This window comes from Zeugodacus cucurbitae, chromosome 3 (assembly GCF_028554725.1).
Source record: "Zeugodacus cucurbitae isolate PBARC_wt_2022May chromosome 3, idZeuCucr1.2, whole genome shotgun sequence".
Taxonomy (NCBI): Eukaryota; Metazoa; Arthropoda; class Insecta; order Diptera; family Tephritidae; genus Zeugodacus; species Zeugodacus cucurbitae.
In genome coordinates, this window is record NC_071668.1 from 59,222,569 (window position 1) to 59,242,443 (window position 19,875).

General features: G+C 30.3%; 1 protein-coding gene across 5 annotated transcripts in view; it reads left to right on the top strand.

Moving 5' to 3' along the window:
* The first annotated feature begins 8,033 nt into the window (after positions 1 to 8,033).
* The window catches only part of LOC105216178 (beta-1,4-glucuronyltransferase 1), a 249,143-nt gene continuing 237,301 nt past the window's right edge, over positions 8,034 to 19,875 (top strand). For 4 of the 5 annotated variants that reach the window (XM_054227009.1, XM_054227011.1, XM_054227008.1 and 1 more), the window contains exons 1-2: positions 8,034 to 8,490; positions 16,331 to 17,033. The gene's annotated coding sequence lies outside the window, so the exon portion shown is untranslated. The remainder of the gene's footprint in view (positions 8,491 to 16,330; positions 17,034 to 19,875) is intronic. The other variant, XM_054227012.1, reaches the window with a different exon arrangement.

Consider the following 19,875-nt stretch of genomic DNA (forward strand, 5'->3'; position numbering starts at 1 on the left):
AGTTGTATAACGGTTTGTTCAAGCGCACTTTGTATTCAAGATTTTGCCTTTAATTTAATTTTAGTTAATTAAGTTATGTTAAATTTTTTACGCCAACTGTTTTATTAAAAATGTGTGAATTTTTTTAGAATATGATTTTTAATAAGTGTAAATCCTGCAGCAGGATTAAAAAATATTTATATGAATGCATAAATAAACATGCCACAAAAACCGCCACATATTTGTTTACAGCGAAATATCCCACCTAATCCGATTCCCTGAAAAAAAATAAAATTAATTAGAGTTTCAAGGATTAAAAATATTTTTTTATTATTTTTGTTTACCATTTGTTTATAAAAAATATATTTTTTTCTAAATATTTTTTCTAAATTAATTTCCCATCTTTTGAAATATATTTTTTTTCATATATATAATATTCATTTAAATATTAATAAAATGACTATCAAATCAAGATACGTTAAAAAAAAATTAAATTATCAAAAAAAAATTTAAATTGAAAATAAAAAAAAAATATATAATATTTGTATGTAAAATATATTTAAAATAAAATACAAATAAAAAAATCAATTTTTATAATATAAAAAATAATTAAAAATAAATAACAAAAAAATATTTTTTGTAATATTTTCAATAAAAAATATTTGTTTTTTAAATATTTATAACTAAAGAATATTTTTATAAATAGTTTTATTTTTTTAATAATTTTAATAAAAAAAAAATATTTTTTATAATAATTTTTAATAAAAAAATATTTAAAAACAATGTTTTAACTATAATTTATAAAATATTTCATAATTTTATTTGAGTTTAGTAAATTTGTATACGCAAGTATTTCGTTTGCCTTAAGTTTAAAATACATATTTAAATTATAATAATAATTTTATAAAAAAAAACTAAATTTTATAAAAAAATATGAAAGAAAAAACATTTTAACGCTGCTAATTGAAGTATTTAAATAAAATTTTAAATATATTTTAATTTTTTTTTTTCAAATATGTTAAACTTGTATTATTTACTTAAAGAAATTGTGTAGTGCTGAGTGTTAGTTAGTGAGAAAGCGTGTGAAGAGTGGTACGTTGATAACTATTATTTACATATATAAATTTATTTTCATATACTTATATGCATATATATTTTTAAAATGAATTATTCATTAAAAAAATTTTACTTTATTTAGTGTTAATTTTTACATAGTGAATCAAAAGTAATACATTTACAATGTTGCGCATTGTTAAAATAAATAAATATTCTTTGAATAGTGAAACAATTTTTTTTTTTCTAAAAATTTATTATAATTTTTATTACTTTAAATATAAAAATAACTGAATAAATGATGTCAATGCAATATTTTTATAAATTTATTTAATGTGTTGTCTTTCATTTTATAAATATTTAATATATTTTTCTGTATAAAAAAGTAGATTTTTAGTAAATTATAATTTTTAGTTTGAAGTTTGACGTTTCAAATCATTATATTTATTTTTCAAATTTATTATCGTTGTTATTTTTAACAATACTTCAGAAAAAAATCTCTTGAAAATATAAAGCAAAAAAAAAAAATCAAAAGTTTACCCACAATTTCTGAATTTCCTTCATATATTTTTTTCTGGGTTCTCCCTCCAAAACCGCTTTTAATCTGCAAAATCATCATTAAAATGTTATTATAAAAATTTTAACCTCACACCCTTATTTTGCATGTTCAAGTACCACCAAAGGTCTCGAAACGACTTCTAATGATTTATGGAATTATTCTCAAGATTTTCGACTTCATTAAAATTAGTTATTTCGAATTTAAAAGTTTTACAAGTTACATAGAGGCTGAGCTGTTGCTGTAACCTCAGATGTTGGTCTAATATATTCCATATCTCCATATCTTGAACAGAAAAGGGTCTATAAAAATATGGTCTTTCAAGACCTCTCACGAAATAGCAGTGTTTGTTTCTTCAACTATAGTGATAGTATTTTCTTGTGAAGAACTGGGGACCTTATATTTCTTGTTTCCTCCTACACTCACTTTCGTAGAAAATATCAGGGTTTGTCTCTGGTGAAACTTTTTGACTGCTCATTCCTCCGGTAACCATTGGGAAGCGTTGCAATGAGTAGTTGAAGCTATAGACGGTTCCGAAGAGCAATGATAAAAAACTTCTGCAGACTTTATGGACATAGCATAAAGCTCAAACTCATTTTGATAGAGTCGCGAAATTCGTTTTAAAAAGTTTATATAAATTGAACCTCTTAGATGTTCATTTCTTTCTATTCTTAAAAAGCGGTCACTATATGAATAAAGGCCCTATACTACGCTCGAGCCCCGCTTTGATGTATATTAGACAAACATTAAAGAGCTTTTATAGGACGTTATCGACTGACTATGAAAAAAATGTTGAACGTATTCAGACTTCTTGTAAAAGCCATTAGCTTAGAGTCTGCTTAGTACTTGTAGATATCTGAATTTTTCGAATAACATCAATTCCCTCAACTTTTCACTATACAAATTTATTAAGAAACTATGAACAAATTTGAGATTTTAAAAGACTTGAAGAAGAACTAAAAATTAAGCTCAAAACCTTAGGAAACTGCTGATTGGGCATGATAAAAGTTGGCAACTTCAAAAGCATGATCTAATTGAGAGAACCGTAATGAGGACTTTTGGAGAACAATCTTTATTCGGTTAGTAACCACCTTAAGCTCTTATCTTGACTGATCGGTCAGGTTTCAGATTACTTAAAGGCTGTCCGGAATTTCTTGCATGAAAGTTGTATCCGAATGGATTGAGCCCGAAACCATTAATCCTTGTGTCGTGGCTGAGCTATGACAATTAAAGTAAGAATACATTAACCTTTTGGAGAACCTTCGAAATTTTTAAAACTATATATTTGTTGGATAATGTAAGAATAATATAAAGAATAGGAAAACGAAGCGAAGAAAAGAAAAGTTAAGAGCCAAATTATTACACTAGTAGTACATTAGGCAAGGTAATATCTCAAGTTTAAGTATGTATGGACTAGTATTGTACCAAAAGTAACTAGTTTTAGAACATTATAGTAAATTGATCGGTGTATTTGGTTCCTTGAGTTTTAGTCTATGTGCTGTAACGTATTAGAGAGTAGTGAAAAAGAAATGAAAAAGTGCCTTTTCACTTGAAAACTAAGAAGGAAGAAAAAATAAGAGATAAAAATATGAAAAATAAAAAATATTAAAAAAATATAATTCAAAATATCTATAAAAAATAGAAAATATGTGTAAGCTCAAAAAGGAAAATAAAATATAGCTTATAATAATAGCAAATGAAAGCTTATTTAAAAAAAAAAAGCAATGTAAGTACTATATAATCAGCTGGTTTGCCAAAAGAATCGCCACAATTACTAAAAATCGGAATTTTATACCCAACAGGACCGACTACTTTATTTTGTGAAGTATTTTTGCCGCTTGCACACAATTTTAAAAACAGCTCATAATATATATATATATATACTATATATATATGTACGTACATATATTGTGTAAAATTATATATATTTTGCGATCTATTTACAAAAGAAATCTAAAATATTTGGCAAATTTTACAAAAACGTACTAGTAAAAGGGTATACCTGGTATAAATGTATGTAAATATACTATCCGTTAATATGTAGACCAACATTGTAGTAGTAGCATATAGAAAAAATGTGTATGTATGTATATTAAGTATAATATGGTGTCTGAGTGTTAAATATAATTTCTCCAGTGTGTTTAACTTTTGTAAAAAAACTAAAAATTAAATTAGTTTAATAAAATACAAATTTTATACTTTAATACAATTGAATAAAAAATGAGAGTTTTTTTCAATTTTTTTAGGTTATAGTGGTGATTATACATGAAATATTAATAATTTAAAACAGATTCTAGTTGTTTAGATAATTTTGATAAAGTTTTTGGAGATTGGTTAGTTAAAAATTCTCGTCCCGTCGCCGTACCAAAGATACATGGACGAGTTGTCTCGATAAGGACGTGATTAAGGAGAAAGATCATAGGTCAGATAAGTATACTCGAGTGAACATGGGGCTGAGCTCAGGCTACCACCGGGGTCACAGGTAGCGGCCTATGTAATAGGTTAGCTGCGCAGCCTCAGACCAAGAGCTGCAGGAAAAGAGGGTTTGGCCTAAAAAGCCTCATGCGCCCAATGATCCTCTGGCGAAGAGTCCAATAGATGCCGCCTCTATCACATTGAGTGCCACCCTTCCCCCTGTGCCAAGCACATTTTTTGCTATAAACTGGTGTAAAAGCAGAAAATATTCAGTTCTGCGCCGATCCCGGATGATTTTGTGGTTTATTTTGGATTTTATAACGGTTTTTTTTGTCGCACGTTTCCTTACGACATGACACTGCACGACGGAATTGCAATCGTAAAAATCGATGTCGTACGAAAATGTGCGACGCGTTTTTTTTTGCTATTTCTTTTTTTTTTACGCATTTTCCTTTACATTTATTTAAATTTTTTATTATATCTGTTTGCGATCATTGATTTGAAAGGTCAGGGTCGAACTTTATATGTAGACAACAACAAGCTATGAATTGGCTCATTCAATGCTAGATCAAAAAACACATGTGGTCGGTACACTCCGTGCCAACAAGTAACATTTCCCAAAAGAAGTTATGGTTGCTCCTATAAAGAAAGGCGAAATAGTGGCTAGAGAAGATCCCTATGGTATAGTTGTTCTAAAGTGCAAAGATAAACGCGACGTCAGAATGCTATCCACGAAACATGCCCCGATAATGGTATCCATAACAGATGGAGCACGTAATCCTGCAGAGCCTTCAACTAGTCAAGGAGCGAGACGTAAAAGACGAGCAACAGAAAAGCCACTGGCTGTGGTAGAATATAATAAGGGGAAATCAGGCATTGATCATTCCGACCAAATGGCTTCATACGCAAATACCCTTCGCAAAGGGTTAAAATGGTACCGAAAGCTGGGAATTGAACTTTTACTTGGACTTTCCGTGGTAAATGCCTATACTGTGTATAAAGCAGCTACGAATAGAAACATTAATATACGAACATTCCGTGAACGCGTTGCTAAGGGCCTACTGGATCTCACATCCCCGCAGCCTGTATCGCAATCAAAACATATTATCACAAAAAGAGTAGATGAAAATAATAAAACCATCCGACGTGCTTGTGTTTTATGCTACGCTAAAGCAAAAATAAAATTTAGTCGAAAGGAAGCAAGAATATCAAAAGGACAACTACGTACTGTCCGCAATGCCCCAACACTCCCCAATTGTGCATTGATTGCTTTCCAAAATATACACATCTAAAAAATTAATGTAAAAAATCAATGTAATTGAAGTTATCATATCCTAATTTTAATTTTTCAATATCTTTTTTATACTTTTTTTTCCGAAATATCGAATGAATTCCAATAAATTTTCAAAATTAAAAATAATCTCTGAGTTTTTATCATAAAAACCGCAAAAATGAAGATATCTCTATGAAACTTGGACCAAAATTTAGAAATACATTCAAAAAACCCTGTAGCGTCAACCAAAAACACATGACAATACCTAAGGCCAGACAATGCCTGTCGCACGAAAACGTGTAGCCATGGCACCTCAGGAAGTTTTTGGTGTCGCACGAAAACGTGTCGCCCCCAACATGGCTCAATCGAGGGAGAACCTACCCAGGAGAGGGAGGCAACAAAGCAACGTGGGATCAACCCAGCGATTACCCCTTTAATGTGCTTAGACGCTGTCGAAAGCACTGGGCAAACGTCCATCAGAAACGAGGCCAATAAGATTCCGGTATACTGGAAACACGGTTTAGATTAGTTTGATGAAGGCCTGTTGAGAGCAGTATTCTGCCACTTTAGTAGGGGAGAGTGAAATCTCACCGAAATGGCTGGCAGGCTAATGCTGCACTCATCTCCGTCTCGTTAAAACCTTGGCAGGTCTTCAAGTACGTTCAATGCATGTCGCCATTAATTTGGACGTATAGGTTCAGTTGAGACGAACTCCTGATTTGTGCCCGAACCTGGCTCTGAACACAAACTCCCATAAGAACTTGTGTCAACACTCGCGTGGCCTCGCTGCTTGCATAGATAACAACGTGGTTCATAGAGGGCAACTATTACAACGTGCGGAGATAGCGATTTGAACCGAAGACCCTTTCAACAAAAATGAGTACACCACAACAACAACACAACAGAAAGAACAACAAGGAACACAACAAAACAAAGACGGTCAAGAAGAAAGTGCTGGCCAGAGTGCATTGCACCGCAGCCCTCAGAGTCGGATCAGCTTATCGGACAGTGCCAGGTGATAGTTAAAAGCGGAAATGTCCCAATTGACCTCCTTGCATACGAAAGGAAAAAGATGTGGGAAATAAAGAAATTAGGTCAAAACAATAAGAGCGCGATCGAACAAATAAAGAAATATACGGTATTAGCATTGCAACGAAGATGGGAAAACGAAAGCCGCGGCAAATGGACGGCCAGACTTATAAGGGATCTGAGCTTATGGACAAGCCGTAAATTTGGAGAAGTCGACTACTACACCACACAGCTCCTATCCGGTCACGGATACTTCAAAAAATACCTATACAGAATGGGAAAAGTCGAAGAGTCTCCTGCCTATACAACGGCGTAACAGAAGATGATGCTGAATAAACATTCTTTAAATGCATTGGCAAAGACGCACTGCCGTAGAAGACCTGGTGGGACAATAAATGCGAATAATATAATCAGCGTCTCCCGCGAAAAAAAAAAATTAATTTTATTATTTTATTTTATTTTATTATATTTTATTATATTTTATTATAGTTTATTATAGTTTATTTTATTTAATTTAATTTAATTTAATTTTATTTTATTTTAGTTTTATTTTATTTTATTTTATTTTATTTTAGTTTTAGTTTTATTTTATTTTATTTTATTCTATTTTATTTTATTTTATATTATTTTATTTTATTCTATTTTATTGTATTGTATTTTATTTTATTTTATTTTAATTTTATTTTATTTTATTTTATTTTATTTTATTTTATTTTATTTTATTTTATTTTATTTTATTTTATTTTATTTTATTTTATTTTATTTTATTTCATTTCATTTCATTTCATTTCATTTCATTTCATTTCATTTCATTTCATTTCATTTTATTTTTTTTTATTTTATTTTATTTTATTTTATTTTATTTTATTTTATTTTATTTTATTTTATTTTATTTCATTTTATTTTATTTTATTTTATTTTATTTTATTTTATTTTATTTTATTTTATTTTATTTTATTTTTTTTTATTTAATTTAATTTAATTTAATTTAATTTAATTTAATTTAATTTAATTTAATTTAATTTAATTTAATTTAATTTAATTTAATTTAATTTAATTTAATTTAATTTAATTTAATTTAATTTAATTTAATTTAATTTAATTTAATTTAATTTAATTTAATTTAATTTAATTTAATTTAATTTAATTTTATTTTATTTTATTTTATTTTATTTTATTTATATAATTAGAAATATCATTATAAAATATTATTTCTATAATTTTAAATATTTATTTAATTTTTAAACTAATTTATAGCTACAGTGGTGTCCGAAATTCGCCACTACTCTCAACTGTCACTTGCTACTAGTGTTGCATTAGCGCACCACTAAACACCAGCTGACAGTTGTCAATAAACACAACACTACTGTGCGCTCTTTCTAACAAAAAGTACAAGTGTATTACCAACACATTGACAATATATGCCGCTCTGTAATAAACCACCGAGCTGAGCATGAGCTAACTGGTAAACAAATGTAGGCACACGTTCGTTGTGTGTGTGAGCGAGCAACTGTGACCAATTGCAGGTGTGGAGAGGAGCCAAGCCAATTGGCATTTGGCGCTCAACAGTGCACGCTGTAATGCACTCGTTTGACAGTCCCCACACAGTCTGTTAAATAGAGTTCGCTCACAAGTGTTGCGTATTGAGCGGCATATGGTAAGTGGTCAAGTGATTTGAGAATTTGTTTGTTTCTCCATTCATTCGTTGTTTGTCCAATATACACACATATACGCCTATGTTAACTAGATATGCACATAAAATCGCACAAATCTAATTACAGTGAGGAGCGCTCAGAGCAGCGTGACTGACATTAATATGTTGCGTCCAAATTTACTTGGAATTCAGTTATAAACGGATTTTCAACGATTACAGTCATACGGTCGCGAGTGTTTCCCCCATTGCGTATTGTGTCATGCAACAACAAAACGTGTCGCTGTGTAATAAAAGTTTAATATTTTCATAGATATTATAAGTATAAAATAGCAAGTAAACAAAATCAAAGGAAATGAAAAAAGTGTAGTGAATATTTAGTGTAAACATTTATGCATTAGAAATCGAAATAAAAGCAAGAACACACGTCAAAAATCAAGTCACACAAGCTGCGAGCGAGTGGGTGAAAACACGTACGTACATGTGTAAAAGCAGCAACAATAACAACGGCATAAATTTATAGGCGAAAATCAGGTTGTTTATTATTTGTGTGTAGTTACTTGTTTATTGTTGTTGCTGTTGTTGCAAGGATCTGCTAGATTTGTGTTGTTGAAAAAGTTATGGAAGTGCCTGAAAAGTCTAAAATTTATGCGAATAACGCTTGCAATTCGTTGCGGTGCTGATGCTGTGTAATTTTGTGTCAAGGAAGTGTCAGAGCCAGCGCCATTGCCGCCGCCGCTGCTGAATTCGCTGCTGTTGCCTCATTGTCTCGCTGGCCTGTCACCAGCGCCAATGTGCAAGTGTGGAGCGAGCAAAATAAAATTGTGTTTTTTTTTGCATTTTTCTGCAAAAACAACAGCGCGAAGGTGCGGCAAGGCAAAAATAGCATAATACATTGAAATCAGCTGTTTGCGCAGAGTGCCGCTGCAGCTGAAGAGCAACAGCAGCAGAAAGGCCGCAGAAAGTACAAGAAATTATAGAAACAGCAAGAACAACAGTATCAAAATAAATTGGCGTTTGGCCGAGAAAAAATTGTGTGTTTCAGTGCAAAATATTGATGTTTTCGCATACATTTCGCTGTTTACATGTATGAACGGATTTTTGCTCTAGAAGCGTATGCGCTACAAACACAATTTAGTGCATTTAGTAACGCTGTTTTCAATTTTATTTTTTAAACTCAAAACTTTTTGCTTGTTTTGCGCGCTTCATAGATTTTTTAATTAATTTGTTTAAAATTTATTTTTTTTTTTTTAAATAGTGGCATATGTAGAGCAGTAACCTGGCAGCTTTAAATGAAAAATTATAAAAAAATTAAAATATTAAATATTATTAAGGTTAACGTCATATTATTATTGTTAGAAAGAGCCTAAGTTCTTTTTGCCTTGAACTATTTTAAAGCTTTTGGATTCAACTTAAAAAAAAAATGTCATCAAAAAAATATACAAATATTGGGTCGGCTTTAGTATAGTATCCCCCGATTTCAGAGTTAAAATGGGTATGGTTGGAAAGAGGACGATCTCCAGATTACGAATATATATAATAGTTGCCGCAGGAGACTTATAGTTTTCGAGATATTCGCATTCAAAGTTGAAAATTTCTCAAATTTTATGTGGCGATATTTCGATTATTAGTTAACTTTTAATTTATATAACGCGCTTATTACACACTAACACTTCACTAAATTGTTTCCACATACTTATTTTATATCAATTGGTTTAATATTTGCTTTAAATAAGCATTTTAATTTTTGCACAATTTTGTTTATATGCACAATAACCAGGTTGACAGATATCAAGTGTTGAAAAATCTACATATTTTACAAACGAATAAAAGTTAATAAAAAAATTACATGATTTATAGTACATTTATTCCTGTTTCTTGAAAAACCATGATATTGGGTGGACCAGAGTTATTTTCCAAAAGCGCGGCCGAAGGCCGCAATTACAGAAAAAGCAATACGCGAAAGATTATTATTTTTATTTTCATTTGTTTGGTTATGGCAACACATGATATCTGTCAACCTGGTTATTGAGCATATAAACAAAATTGTGCAAAAATTAAAATGCTTATTTAAAGCAAATATTAAACCAATTGATATAAAATAAGTATGTGGAAACAATTTAGTGAAGTGTTAGTGTGTAATAAGCGCATTATATAAATTAAAAGTTAACTAATAATCGAAATATCGCCACATAAAATTTGAGAAATTTTCAACTTTGAATGCGAATATCTCGAAAACTATAAGTCTCCTGCGGCAACTATTATATATATTCGTAATCTGGAGATCGTCCTCTTTCCAACCATACCCATTTTAACCCTGAAATCGGGGGATACTATACTAAAGTTTCCCCCAAATATTTATTGTGTCGGATAAACTTTTATTTTAAAATAAGAAATGAAATACAAATATGATTAACATTAAAACTTGAATAAAATTTATTAACATGGATCGTATTAAAGATTTGAGTAAATAAACAATGAAACCCGCTAATTATAAAACAGAAACCCAATCAGGATATGACAGGAGGCTTCCTAAAATGTGTGTCGGAACGGAATACTTTACAAAAAGTTTCCAATAAAATCGTAAATTTTTTCGATGTTCAGAAAAAGTCCGTAATTGTTTAAAATATAAAATGGAGCTTGTTAATTACCTTACCCAATGAGTGGGCATGACAAAAGGTCTCCTAAAATGTGCGGTCGGAACGGATATTTCTTTCAAAAACGTTTGATAAAATCGTAAATCTCCTCAAAATTCAATGAAAATTTTCATAATTTTGAATAATTTATTTGAAATAATAAAAATAATTTGTGAATCTGGGAACTGAGGAAAGAATTAAAAAAGTGGATTTAAAAAAATAGGCGACGGGTTGTGCGAACGCAGTGATTAGAGTTTCTATAACGATTAAATTTTATGTAAATTTAAGGATATTTACAAATAATAATTGTTTTTGGCATTAATATGTGAATTTGAAATATATGGAATCCAAAGAAAAAATATAGAGTGTGTTACTGAAATATATACAGTTGAACTTCCATAATATCAAATTCATCACTCGAAGTTCTCCACAACTCGAACTCTTGAATTGGTAATAGAAGAACAATTTCATAGAACTTAACTTCCATAACTCGAAGATTTTTGTGGATTATCGTGATTCGAGTAAAGGGGCTATACCAGTGTAACACATGAAAAATTAGGCGATTTTCGTGATTTTTTTTTTTAAGGAAGTGATCGGTCGAGCGTTTCGTTGTTTTTTGGACATAATAAGCTATATTTTAAGTTTTTATTTTTATATAAATATTGTGATATGTATATGGGAGTTATGTGCTGTCTTCGGTGGTGCCAAAAATAAAACTGGTGACATGATTCCGCCCAAATGAGTAGCTGAAACAAAAAAATTGAAAAAGGATATTAAAGTTGAAGGTATCTATTTCCTATACAATGACGTACAAGTTTTGAAAAATATCCTAAATTAACAAAATCATGTAGTTCTGAAAAAAAGTGTCGTTTTAGATAAAAAAAATAGTCGATTTTTAATGCGTAGTCGACAATTTTCAACCAATCAAAATGGTCTTAGGTCATTGCATAGTAAATATATTCAGGACTACTCAGTTTCAATTTGAAGTCTATCGGTCAATTTCTCGTTGAGTTATCATGTCAGCAATTTTGAAAACTTTCGTTTCGATAAAAAAAAGGGGTTTAAAGTTTTGACTATGGTGGCTTATACCTGGGAACTCTTTAGAACGCTGGCATTCAAAAACTATTCAAAATACGACCTTGCCGATTTTACAGGATATTTTTGAAGGTATAAGCTATCAAATAAGCCAGAAAAAGATTTTTGAAAGTGCCACACTGGTATAGCCCCTTAAGGAAGTTCAACTATACATACTTCAATAACTAAAATAATAGTTTTCAAATATAATTTTAAACGTGCGGAAGTGAGCAAAAATTAAAAAAAATAAAATTTAAATTAAAATAATTTTAAAATAAAAAAAATTGAAAAAATGTCAACAACAAGCATGCGAATGTTTCACAATCTAAAAAAAAGAAGCATTTGATTTCGTTCTTGATGTCTCGGGCCAATGTATTTTGCTTTCAAATACATTCCTAACAGTTAACGGAACGCAATTGTTATTAACTTTATATTGATAATTGTTGGTGGATACTAATTAAAATTATTAGCGAAAGACATTGAAAGAATGTCAATATAATTTCACAACAAGAAAAAACTAAAAAAAAAATTAAAAACACCAAAAAACTCTTAACAAAAAAACAAATCGCAAAGTTATCGCATCACACGCATTTGACATAACATATGTTTTGTTTTTGTTTTTTTTATTTTTTTTTTTTCAATTCAAAAAACCAGTTTGCAATTTATTTATTTAGTGTGACACACTATCGCCTGTGTGCTTGTATGTTCGCACCGGGTACCTAATTGATTACGGCAAAGAAAGTAAAACAATTTAACAGTCAATATAAATAAATGAAAATTAATGCGAGCAACAATGAAATGTTAAACTAAATAATTTATTATGTGCAACACAACAAAGAAGACTAAAATTAAAAGTTAAAAAAGTAGCTTATTTTGCGATAAAAATTGAGAAATGTGCACAAGAGAGCGGCGCTTTTAGCAGTTAGTGGCGCATTTTGTTTAACAGCGTATTTGTCACGCTCAAACGCTCTGCATTAAATTTGTACAATATTTTTCGAAAGAAATTTTTAGACACAAAATCACAGGCAAGCGGTAAATTAAATGAAAATTATTTAATTTTTCAATACGAAGAAATGCAGAATAAATAAAAAAAATTAATTTAAATTATACAAAATGCAACGAAATCACGATTTCTGCTTAAATTTTAATGCATTAAAATTGTTTATCTCCAATTAGCTGCATTTAGTGGCTTTCTAATAAGAACTGCAAATACAAGTTGCACCACACACGCTGCGCCACAGTGAGCATGCTTCTCACAAGTGTTGTTGCGCTCTTGAAAGTAATTTAACATACCACTGTTAAGGCCACATTAAAACCGAGCATGTCACTGTTAAGCAACATTAACATACGCTCTTTAAGTAACTGATATATGTAGCTGTTATATAGGCATACAAAAGTGCCAGAGAAGAAACGTGTTGCAGTGATGGTAAAATCAAGCAGCAACAACAACAACAACAGCTACACGCTCAGTTAGCTCACTGCGGCATTTGTTTATTTTCAAAATGTTCGTTCATTCGTTGACTCAAAGCAGCCTTCGCTTGAATTTTGTGCTATTGTTGTGCGGAGTTTGTTTTTTAGAAATCCAATAACAACAAAACGTGTAGTGGCAAAAATTCGCAATTTCTTGTTTTTTTTCGAAATATAATATAAATAAATGTATTTGTTTGTATTGACGCAAGCAATAAAAATTCGTGCTGGTAATTTAACGCATTCGCTACTGTTTGACAATTAGGAAATATTTTAGCAAAAAGCGTTGCAAATTGGTTTTATCAATTATTTTTAGTGGAATGCCTTGCAGTGTGCATGCCGCAATAAAGTGTGATGGCTTCTCTGAAAGTGTGCGACGTTTATTAAAAATAAAAAAAATCTTAAAAAAATATTTTGCTAATATAAAACGTGTAAATTTAAATTAATATTTTATCTTAAACTTAAAACAACAACAAAAAAATAAAATAAAAATTACTTGATTACATCTACATACCAGGAAAGCATTTTAACTACAATATGGATCTCATTCGAAAACTAAAAATTTGTAGATCTCTCCAAGCAGAGAGATTTTTTTAATTACAACAATTTCGAACCGATACATTTTTTGGAGTGTGTTTAACAGAAAAATACATTGTTTTGTGACGTCATAAATGAAATGACGGAACGTTGTGTGTAGTTCAATTGAACTGAAAGCAGCTTTACAGATTATAGTGTTAGGTTAAGAACTTAACAAGTATTTTTTGATCGATTAAATTCTTGTTTCTTTTAATTGTCACTATTTTAAACATAAAACACCAAATGAGAGAAAAAACGCTTATTTTCCTCACCAATTTAAGCTACATTGAATATTTACGGGTCTGGAGAGTTTTCGTACTTTTGGTTGAAGAGCAGATCAACTGTGTTTTGATTTGAATATAATATTGACAGCTTTCAATTTATAAAGTTCACTAAATTATTCGCCTAGTTAATTCCAGCATTAACACGAATAACAATGTCAGCTTTGAAATCCAACACCGGATCACTCTTGCCAACAATAGCTAATATGAACTGAGTAGGGAATTGAAACGTAAAATCCTCTCTCGACGAACAAAACCCGAACTTTACAAGTCCCCTATCATCCCCGTAGTGCTTTATGGTGCAGTAGCATGGACAATGTCAACATCCGATTAGATGGCACTAGGAGTTTTTCGGAAGATTTATGGTCTTTTGAACATTGGCATTGGTTATACGACGACATTGGCATAGTTCAGCGAATGAAGAGACAGCGGCTATGCTGCCTAGGTCAAGTTGTCCGAATGGGCGTAAACACTTCGGCTTTGAAAGTGTTCAATGCAGTGACCGCTGGTGGAAGTCCACTCCGTTGGAAGGACCAAGTCCACATGGCTGGCCTGGCTTGATCTTGGAATTTCCAATTGGCGCAAAACAGGCAAAAGTATTGTTCGATCTTCTTTACTAGTTTAGTAGTTACATCAAGCTTGACTTGTAAATCAACCGTATATAGTTCTAAATGCTTAAGAAAACTCCCAATTTTTATCGGTTTTAGTTCACTTCATTTCATTTTACATATGCTTGAAAAATGCATTCCTTGGGGTTTGTGTATTCGATGTCGGCCAAAACACCGATAGTTTAATTTTTTTATTATTAATTTTATATATTAACAGCTTTACTCTAAGGGTGTCAAATAAACTCTGATAAAGACTGCCTGTCAATATTTCAAAAGAAACCGGTGAATCAGTGTCAAAAACTAATAATACATATAAATAAATCTATAATAAAGCCGTCATTACAACAACAAGTAAATTAATTAGTTAAACTATAATACAAAAAAAAAATTATTAAAATAATGAATGAGATTAGAAAAAAATTGAGCGTTTTATCTAAAAAATACGTAATTATTATACGTATGTGTTTTATTAAAATGTGTCAAGAGTGAAAAAAAATATCATTAATTTATCTAGATTTATTGCAAGTTCATATCTCATGAATTTGAAAAAAATCCGACTTAAAAACAGACCGTTTACTGGTTTTTGGTGAAATAAATGGAATATGATTCTATGAAATCTTTCATTGGATCTTTGCTGTTTTGAAACACCTCAGTTCGAATCGCCAAAGACTCAACGAAATTGGATCAATTGGATCACTATTTGTTTCAAAAGGCGAAAGAAAGACGGAAATAAAACCAATACAATACTGAAATTAATCTTAAGCAAATACTGATAATTTGCTACAGATTTCATTGAGTTCGAATCAGGAAGCGTTATAGTAGATAACATAGCATCACCTTCAATATCATGAGCGCATTGGAAAAGAGACTTGCCTCCGATGAAATTTGCTCCTGTTCATAGTTAGTATTTAGATTGTCGGTTAATCAAGATTTTTATATCACCATTGTTCGAAACTTTTGTAAAGACACTGCAGATCCGTTATTACTTACTGAAATTATTATTTCTCCCCAATGTCAACAGAGTTCTTTAATTAGGTTGTATATAATGTCAAACCTAAAAGGCAACAAGTTTTCTGATGTACCGTTAATACAACCTTGATTTACATAGTGACTCCACGTATATCAGTAATGACTTTCTTTAGGATATACAAGTGGTTCATATTCAATACTTCCTACATACCCTCAAAAGCGAACTTCTGGGTTGGGATCTGGGACTGGTTCAAAAATTGGTTCAAAAATATCAAAACATGAATCTTCGTGATCAATTTATGAAGGAAAAAATTTAACATTAAAATTTTAAGCAGTATCCGAAGCGGTAAACATATTTCGGATAGAGGTATCTGATTTGCATATACAAGAAATCCACATTCCAGACTTTAAACGTTCATTGGTCTAAGGTGCTCGCAAGAAGAGATGCCTATGTCAATTTTTTTTTTTTAATTTATCAGACAATAACAGTTCTATTAGCGGCTTTAAGGCAACAACTAATTAATCCAACAACACATATAATGCCAAAATTTGTGACATTAAAAAGCAGAGTTGCATTTCAGCTGTACGCTTTTGCAGAGAAGGGAAACAAAATAAAAATCTATAAAAATTAAGTGATTTTACTTAATGAACCGTCTTCCAGTCTACAAATTTAGGCATTATCTTTGCAACAACAACAACAAAAATTTAATGAAATCAGCTCATACATAAGCACTTACATAATACTTGAAATTTTATTTTACAGGTCTTTTACAAGTCCAAGTCACCGCTTTAATGCTCAAAACCAAGCCACCAATGTAAACGATAAATCGACAAACAGAGAGAAACGAAATGTATGAATGCGCTCACTGCGCCCTGTAATATTTATAAGAAGCGCGAAGAAAGCAATAAAGTAAACAACAACAACCAAAACAGTGACCGCAAATGAAACTTGTAAAAGTCTACGCCACACTTCCTTACATATAAAAGTCCATACCAACAAACATATTTACATGTAAAGTGTATTTTGCTGTTGTTGTGCGCTAAAAAATTCAGTATTCAGTAGCTCTATGTGGTGATGACACATGTAGCTACATATACAAAATACATACATACACATGTATTACAACGCAACACGTTGTCGCTGTTGATGTTCACTTCATATTTACATATGTAAAAAAATAAGAAAATATTTGGACTGCATCAATGACACGCGCGCAACAGCGAAACTGATAAAAAAAAAAAATATTAAAAAATATTTTTTAATAAAAAATTGAAGCAATTGGCAAAAAGAATTAATTAATTGCATAATTGTGTGAAAACTGTGCAAAAAAAGAAAATTAAATAGAAAAAAAAAATTTTAACAAGTGAAAAGCTAACACATTTTAAACGCGGCGCCTTTGTTTTGCTTGCCGATAACTTGTATGGAATTTTTCTGACTGTTGCATACAGTGGAGTGGCATTTTTATGTAAGTAAAATACTTAACATTTCTTATAACTAAATTTAAAAAATTTTTACTTTTTATAAATCATTATAATGAGATAAAAATTCTAGAGAAATCTTTCAGTTGAAACTGAGTTACTGAATATCATTAATTATTTAATTAATAATATAATTTTTATTAATATTAATAATATCTCAAGCTTTCATTCGCATAAGCTCGTGCTTTCATCAAAGCTTATTACCCACTTCTACTGCCTTATACTTAGAGAGAATCTAACCTCAGCAGATATACCTTAAATATAGTTATTCTTTATAACGTAATATTTGTTTTATTGTTTCTTAGCATTTATTTTCATAAGCTCGACATTCACTTCATATTCACTTATACTTAGAAAAAAACTTGTACTCAGCAAAGACCCTTTATAATTAATTCTTTATAATGTCATTAATGTGGAAAGTTTCGTTTTGATTCTTACGTTTCATTCGCATAAGCTTGAGCTTTCATTAAAACTAATTGCCCACTTCTACTCACTTATACTTAGAGAGAACCTAAACATTAGCAGATTAACCTTAAAGATAGTTATACTTTAAAACATTACCGTCAAAATCTTTGTATTGTTTCTTTCATTAGTTATTAGTTCATTTGCATTAGTTAAAGCTTTCACTTAAGTTCATTTTCCACTTATACTCACTTATACTTAGAGAGAATCTAAACCTTAACAGATTTACCTTAAATAAGCTTATTTCCTATAATGCCAAACATTTTATATTAATCCTTAGCCTTTGTTTGCATAAGCTTAAGCTTTCACTTAAGCCCATGATTTACTTCATACTCACCTATATTTAGATAGAACTGATACTTAGCAGAAACCTTTTAAGGTCAGTTATTCTTTATAACGTGAAACGGTGTGTATTGGTCCTTAGCTTTCATTCGCATAAGCTCGAATTTTCACTCAATACTCACTTATACTTAGAGAGAGGGTAAACCTTAACAGATTTACCTTAAATATAGTCATTTTTAATTCTTAGCTATAATTCTAATAAGTTAGAGCTTTCACTAAAGCTCATTACCCACTAGTGAATGAACTTATATTTAGAGAGACCTAAAACCTACCTAAAGTTTGTTATACTTTATAATGTCAATAATTTTGTTTGTTATGCGAAGCTCGAGCTTTCCTTCACATAAAGCTCAATATTCCTACATATCTATTTTAATACATAATTCATAATTTTCCAATAATTGATATCCATATATTATACTTCTCATAGACTCTTTGAGATTTTTATAATGTCATTAACGACTCAGCAGCTTCTTTCATAAGCGACATTCATTGTCTCTCAATGTACTCTCAGCTTAAAGGTTGGTAAACGCCTTAAACTAGTAACTAAATGTATAAAAATGCTCCAGATAATTTTAAAGTATACCTCTCTAACTAATAAATATATTAAAAATATGTGTGTGTCCGTTTGCTTGAATAGCTGAATGAAACATGACTTTCTTCTTCTGCAAACCGCATCTATCGGAACAATAAAGCACAAAAACGCGATAAGAGGAGATAACTCATAATTTTTTCATTTCTTTTTTTTTTAGAAAACCGAATAAGCGAAAGAATAAAATAGCGAAAATAACTAGGTCCACAATTTGCATTTTTTTAACAAACTAGTAAAGAAAACTCAAAGAACTCTATTGTATTAGGGGTGTTTGCTACAAAATCTCAGTTTCATTATATATTCTTATAATTTGGAGTTCTGTACAATGATCAATGATCTCATAGCACCATGAAGTAGATCATTGAGGTATGCGGTTTTTAAATTGAAATGTGTTATATTAAGGCATTAATTTAGGTTAAAAGCTTCTTAGCAAGTTATGAAGAAAAGCTTTCACACGCACCTTCACTGTTAAACAGTATCGAAGCTTCATAGCATACTAAGAAGAGTTTTACAACACAAAGCTTATGTATAATAAAGAATAATATTATATTACACTAACTCTGTGAGTGCTTTACATCGTATTACAAATATCAAATGCAGTTCATTAGCTTATCCTAATTTTAAAGAGTGGACAATATTCAAAACTTGACTTTTCTGTATACATATATTTTTATAATTATTTGATAGAAGTATTATGTACATTAGATCGACCTTCACAAGTTTAATATCCACATAAAAGCAAAGATATACAAAGATATACATATATATGTACATATATTCTACGCTCTCCATTATAAATTTTAATATACTATATGCATTTGTATTTCTATATTAATATTAAAACCCCTACTTTGTTTATTTGTTAAGCATAAGTGGCACTTTTATCACTTCAACGCGAAATGAGGTTTTCTAAGTCTGACTTTTGCTTTCTCGACATTTTTTGCTGATAACGAGCATACGATAAACATACTTGAGAACATCCGTACTGGATGTGTACTTTATGTAGTTATTTGTGCGTATAGTATACACGTGATATGAGTGCAAGCTAATGCATATATACAGCGTGTGTTCTTTGGTGGTGTGTAAATTTTGGTTTAAATAAAAGAAAAGAAAATAGAAACAAGAAAAAAAAAACGCTAACTTCGGCTGTACCGAAGCTAATATACCCTTCACAGGTGAATTTCTTTTAGTAACTATGTGTTTAAGCAAATCTAAAGACGTAAGAAAAAGTAAGTAAAAAAAAAGAAAACATTTTACTTATTCTTTTTAGCCGGGTTGTTTGCTAGAAACATTAAGGTTATATAGTTAACCGATCTGAACAATTTCTTCGGAGATTATATTATTACCTTAAGCAGTAATCCATGTCAAATTTCGTGAAGATCCCACGTCAAATTCGAAAATTTTCCATACAAGGCATTGATTCCGATCGTTCGGTT